Here is a 6,000-nt window from a genome sequence, read left to right on the forward strand (position 1 = left end):
GGACTTAATTTTGATTGCAGTAGCAGCATTTGAAGAATTCTTTAGACTTCATATATTTTTTTTATTTCATTTTGTTTATTTTGCTTTGTTTTGTTTGATCTTTTTATTCCAAGCTTTTGCATTTCATTAAATGTTTTTAATCTCCTTTTTCAATAAGTTTATAGATCCAATGGCATAATTCTATGAATGGGCAGTTGTCACCATTCTTTTGTGGCTTGACTTTCACATACCTTTGAAATGCTATAAATACTGTCAGTGCGGAAGAGAGTGGAGCTTTTCTAGTCCAACCTCCTGCTTAAGGCAGGAATTCTCAGACCATCCCAGACAAGGACTGTCAATCTTTGTTTGAAAACCATCAATTATGGAGCATCCACGACTCTAAGAAGCAGGCTGTTCCAATGCTTTAGTATCTCTCACAGTAGAAAATTCCTCCTAATATTGAGTTTGAATCTCACATTGTAAAACTTGCACCAACTGGTCCTTGGCCTACTGTCAGACACTGTGAAAAATAAATCCACACCCTGTTGCTTGTTAACAGTGCTTCAATTATTGGAAAACTTCCACCAACTGGAAGTTTGACTGCATCTCTCTCTTTAGTCTTCTCTTCTTTAGGCTATAAACATCCACTCATTTTAACCTTTTAATTTCATTTAATTTAGCCTGCAGCCCTGAGCATTATTGCCATTCCATTCTGCTCTCTTTATAATTCCTCTTTTTTATTGCAACCAAACCTGTTTTTATTTCAAACCAAATTGTTTATTGAATAATCTTCCAAGTGGGATCTAATTAGTGCAACATACAATAGCAAAATCATTTCCTGTGATTTCAACATTATACGTCTGTTGATGAAACCTAAGATTGTATAGTTCTTTGACAGTTGGACCACATTGGTGGCTCTTGGTTAATCTATGGTCTACCAAGACACCCAGATTCTTCCTGCAAGTACTATTTCTAGGCTAGATATTATCTATCTTGTATATCTGATTTTTTGGCTACATATTGTACATCTACTTGTAGGCCAGATATTACCTATCTTGTACATCTGATTTTCTGTACTTACGCTGAAAACACTGTATTTTTTTTTTTACCATTAAACAGCATTTTGTTAGAAAAGGACTAATGTTATACCTGTCAAGTCCTTTTTGAACCTTGAGCCTGTTTTCTAAAATGCTAGGAATTTTCTCCAGCTTTGAGTCATCTGCAAATATTTTGAAGATCCCATTGTCTGAGTAATTTATAAAAATATTGAAGCGCACTGGGCCCCAGGGTAGAACTCTGAGATGCCCTACCTCTTTCCATTTAGACAGTGATCAGTAAGAAATATGCATTGGGTACAATATTGACCAACCATCCCATATTGCTTTATTAAAAAGGATACTATGGTCAACTTTATCAATTGGTTTTCAGTCTAGACGCACTAAATTCATAAGTTTTCTTTAGTCTACTAATTTAAGCACTTTGACAGAATAAAGAAAACCATTCATCTGGCATGATCTATTTTAACAAACTCTGGTTTGTTTGCTGGTTTCTAGTCATTACCTTATTCTTTTCAAACTGCTCGCAAGCCCGCTGGTCGATTATTTTTAGAATGTTCACATGTACTGATGTCAAATTAACTGATCTGTATCCATGTTTTTCCTTTTTAAAAGACTAGAACAACATTATATCTTTGTCCAGTCTTCTGTCATGGGTCTAGGACAATATGTACAGCTGGTCGGCCACTCCTGGGGGATATAACATTGGTAATAAATGGCACATGTTCTGCCTGAGAGTGGATGGTGGAGTCCAAACTGACCATGTTGCTCTGCTCACTTATCTTCAGGCTCCCCATTGCAGCTGACCCACCAGTGGGATTTATGCTTGGCAGGCCCTTCCTTCACTGGCACTCTTCCCCGGGCAATGGCTGGCTGGCATTCCTGCCCCACCTCCTTCTCCAGGCAGTTCACTGAGGGATGCTTGTCCCCGGGCAACTCACTGAGTGGGACACTTAAATGACTCCTGGTTAAATTTAGTTCTTAATTGCTTTTAGTCAAATTTTTATATTGTTTTATGAAGTTGTTTGTAAACTGCCCAGAATCACTTAGGTGGGATGAGCAGTGTAGAAATTTAACACATAAATTAAAATAAATATGATCTAAAAATGTAATCTGTGTTCCTAACAAGTCCTTCAATTTGTTGAAAAAAACCCAGTTAAGCAAATGAGTCAAAACATTATGCTTGTTATTTTATTTATTGAGGTAAATGATTTACATATTGGTAAATGTGTGGTAGCAGAAGTCTTTGAAACTTTTCTTTCAGTAACTGGTGTGTCCCCTATGGACAGTAATAATTTCAGTTAAATGTTTCTAATAACCATTGATTTCACCATTTCAAAACATTAACTTTCTTCTTCTTTAACCATTCTTTGGTTAAGACTAGTGATTGTTGATTCCTGACTTGCTCTATAACCCGTTTTCTCTTGAAATTCAGCTCATAGACAGATATCCTGACATTTCCCTATAGAATTTGTTGACACAATTCAGAATTGTGATGCTTGCCAATGATGGCAAGCAGTCCCATTCCAGGGCAACAAAGAAGGCCCAAAATCATGATATTGCCACCACTATGTTTCACAGATGGAATAAGGTTCTTATGCTGGAGTGTCTTTTTTCAAAAATATACTTTTCATTCAAGCCAAAATGTTTTCTTTTAATCTCCTCCATTTATCAAACATTCTTCCAATAGCCTGGGTATTTGGCACTTATGACTAATTATCAATCACTCTGTGTTCTCATGGTCACCATTTGTGATCTTTCTTGCTAGCTTCTCCAGAAAATCAGTGAAGCTAACAGAGAAGGTTGCCTCTCCCTCCCTTGTCATCCTCCATCGTCTTCAACCCATATGTGTCTCTCATACATCTCCCCACATGCTTACATATCTTCCCCAAACCTCCCTCACACCCTGCATCACACCTCTCATGCACCCTGTCAAATCCCCACATCTCTGATCCCATGCAGCATCTGTCACATGCTCCCTTGCACTTTTCTGCACCATCTATAGTGGCGCTCTCCTTGCAATCCTATCATGCACATCATAGTTATTAAGTATTTTCCTAATGGTGACCTTCTGAAAGAGAGACACCTTCAGTTCCTTAGCTGTTACCTGGGAGGTATTTGAGACTTCCCAGAATATGCTCTTGGTGTGATCTTTGCTGGTTGGCCACTTCAGGGGGATATTAACATTGGTGTTAAATGCTACATGATCTGCTTGAGAGTGGATGTTGTAGTCCAAACAGTTTGGAAATAATTTTATAATCTTTTCCTGCCTAGTGAGCACCAGTTGTTGTTGTTATGGGGTGGGGAGGGGAGTTCTCAAGAGATCTCCAAAGCATGACACCCCTTTCACACCCTGGATTGTGAAAATCAGACTTTGAATAAATAAATAAAGTGAATAATCAGAGTTCTGCATCTCACTGATAAAAGTGATGCTGAGTAGCTGTTGAATTAGGTTAATTGTGAAAAAGATACCACATTTTAGATATTTATGAAAAATACTAAAAATTCAGACGTTTCACAAAGGTTTAAGCACTATTGTATACACCTCATATATAAATGTAAATTGCAGATTGAAACCATCAAAGATTGAGTTTTTTTGCAAATTCTATGCTCAGAGCTATGGCAAATCTAGACAGCGTACTAAAAAGCAGAAGCATCACCCCGCCAACAAAAGTGCATATAGTCAAGGCTATGGTTTTTCCAGTTGCAATGTATGGCTTTGAAAGTTGGACCATAAGGAAGGCTGAGCTCCAAAGAATTGAGGCCATTGAACTATGGTACTGGAGAAGACTTCTGTGAGTCCCTAGGACTGCAAGGCGATCAAACCACTCAATCCTAGAGGAGATCAACCCTGACTGCTCTTTAGAAGCCCAGATCCTGAAGATGAAAGTCAAGTACTTTTGACCCCCTAATGAGAAAGAAGGACTCACTGGAGAAGAGCCTAATGCTGGGAAAGATTGAGGGCAAAAGAAGAAGGAGAAGGCAGAGAATGAGGTGGCTGGATGGCGTCACCGAAGCAGTAGACATGAGCTTAAATGGAGCTCATGGAGCTCATTAAACTCCAGAGGGTGGTAGAGGATAGGAAGGCCTGGAGGAATGTTGTCCATGGGATCGTGATGGGTCAGACACAACTTCGCAAATAGCAAAAATGCTCAGAGCGTAGATATTTGGGAAAGTGTCATTGCTATTGTTAATATCATTATATCCTGGCACAAGATGAACTTGAACAGTGGCTTTTGACAAATATTGGAGATAAGGCATGCAAAGGGTTCAATGCTGTATTTGACTAAAACCATTCTTCTTAGAAAAAAACAGACAAATTTAATGAACTAAAATTCCTGAGTAGTTGATAAATTAAATTCTAAAATTAACTTTTAACTAAATAAATAGCAAAAAAATATTACTATTTTGTTAACAAAAGTAAGGGACAGTAATTGGCTATATAGATATGAATGAAGATGTACCATAGAGTTTCATATGGACCAATACCAATATTTTACGTAGCCCAAAACAAAACACTTTAAACTGGTCCCTCTTATTCACAGAACATAGAATTATAGGTCTGGAAGGGACCATGAATGTCCAACCCTCTGCCTAACCATGCCAGTCTATTTTTGCAAAATTCCTCTACTGGAGCTACCACAACTTCAAGAAGCAAACTATTCCATTAATTAATTGTTCTAAACTGTAAGAAAATTTATTCTTCTAGGTTGGATCTTGTGTTAATAAGCATCCAGCTACTATTCCTTGTCTTGCCCTAAGGGGCTTTGGATAATAATACCTGTGAGTCACTCATTTAGTGAAAAACAATTATCATTCCTCCCCCACCAAGATTTTGAAGAGGTAATTTTAAAAAACACTCTGCAGGCCTTCCAAACCCTCTGCATGCCTCATTTTTTTGTGAAAAATGGGGCAGGCAGGGAGTTTGAGAGGCCTGCAAAGTGCTCCTGGGGGCGTGGGCAAAAACGAGCAAAAAATAGCCCAGGAGCACTTTGCAGGCCTCCCAAACCCTCTGCACCTCCTTTTTGGTGAAGGAGGCTGGGTTTTGGGAGGCTAAAAATGCTGCATTCAGTATATAAGATGCACCCAGATTTTCACCCTCTTTTGGGGGGGGAAAGATGCATCTTATACTCTGAAAAATATGGTACTACTGCTGAGCCAGGTACCACTTATTGCACCTATGTGTTTGGTTTTTTTTATTTTTCCTGCCTAAGTGTACGATAGGTCTAGATTCTAGAACAACTCAACACAGCCAACTTGCTGCAGCCAATTCACCATGGAATAATTCAACACTATTAATCATTTCATTCAGTTATTTTTATTATTGTAACCCTTGTATATCTGGATTGACTTATGTTTTATTTATTTATTTTTATTGTAAAATTTTTATTGGTTTTTACAAATGTTTTAAGGAAAAGGGTAAATAGGTATAGAAAATTTTGACAGCTACATCATGCGGGAGGTAGAAATCCCCCCAAATCTCACAACTTTTACAAAAAAGAAGAAAAAAACATCAAAATTTGAATAAACATTGGCAGCTTTTGATTTTACATTCAATCATCAATATATTCAATCATCTTTTGTATCACTTCCAAGAATTACATTATAACAACAATTGCAATAATGTTTCAACTCATTTTTGTGACCTGAGTCTTCTGAGTGTTGCATCCTCCCCCCTGTCTGCTGGCGGAGCCGCGGCCCCTCCCTCCTTCATATTTTGTGTACTGTCCCCCGTTTCATCTAGGAGGGCACTATGTTTTTAAATAAAGGGCTCCGCCTCCACAACTGTGTTGATTCTAATTCTACTGCCCTCCCAGAAAATCAGCATTCCTTCTGGCAATAACCATTTGAACCAGATTCCTTTATTATATAATTTCTTTGCTAAAGAGGAATATTTCTTCCTCTTATCTCTTACTTTCTTTGGAATCTGTTTAAGAATGGTTATTTCTTTGTCTTTATATTTTAG

Source organism: Natrix helvetica (assembly GCF_964273705.1).
Source record: "Natrix helvetica genome assembly, chromosome: Z".
Lineage (NCBI taxonomy): Eukaryota > Metazoa > Chordata > Lepidosauria > Squamata > Natricidae > Natrix > Natrix helvetica.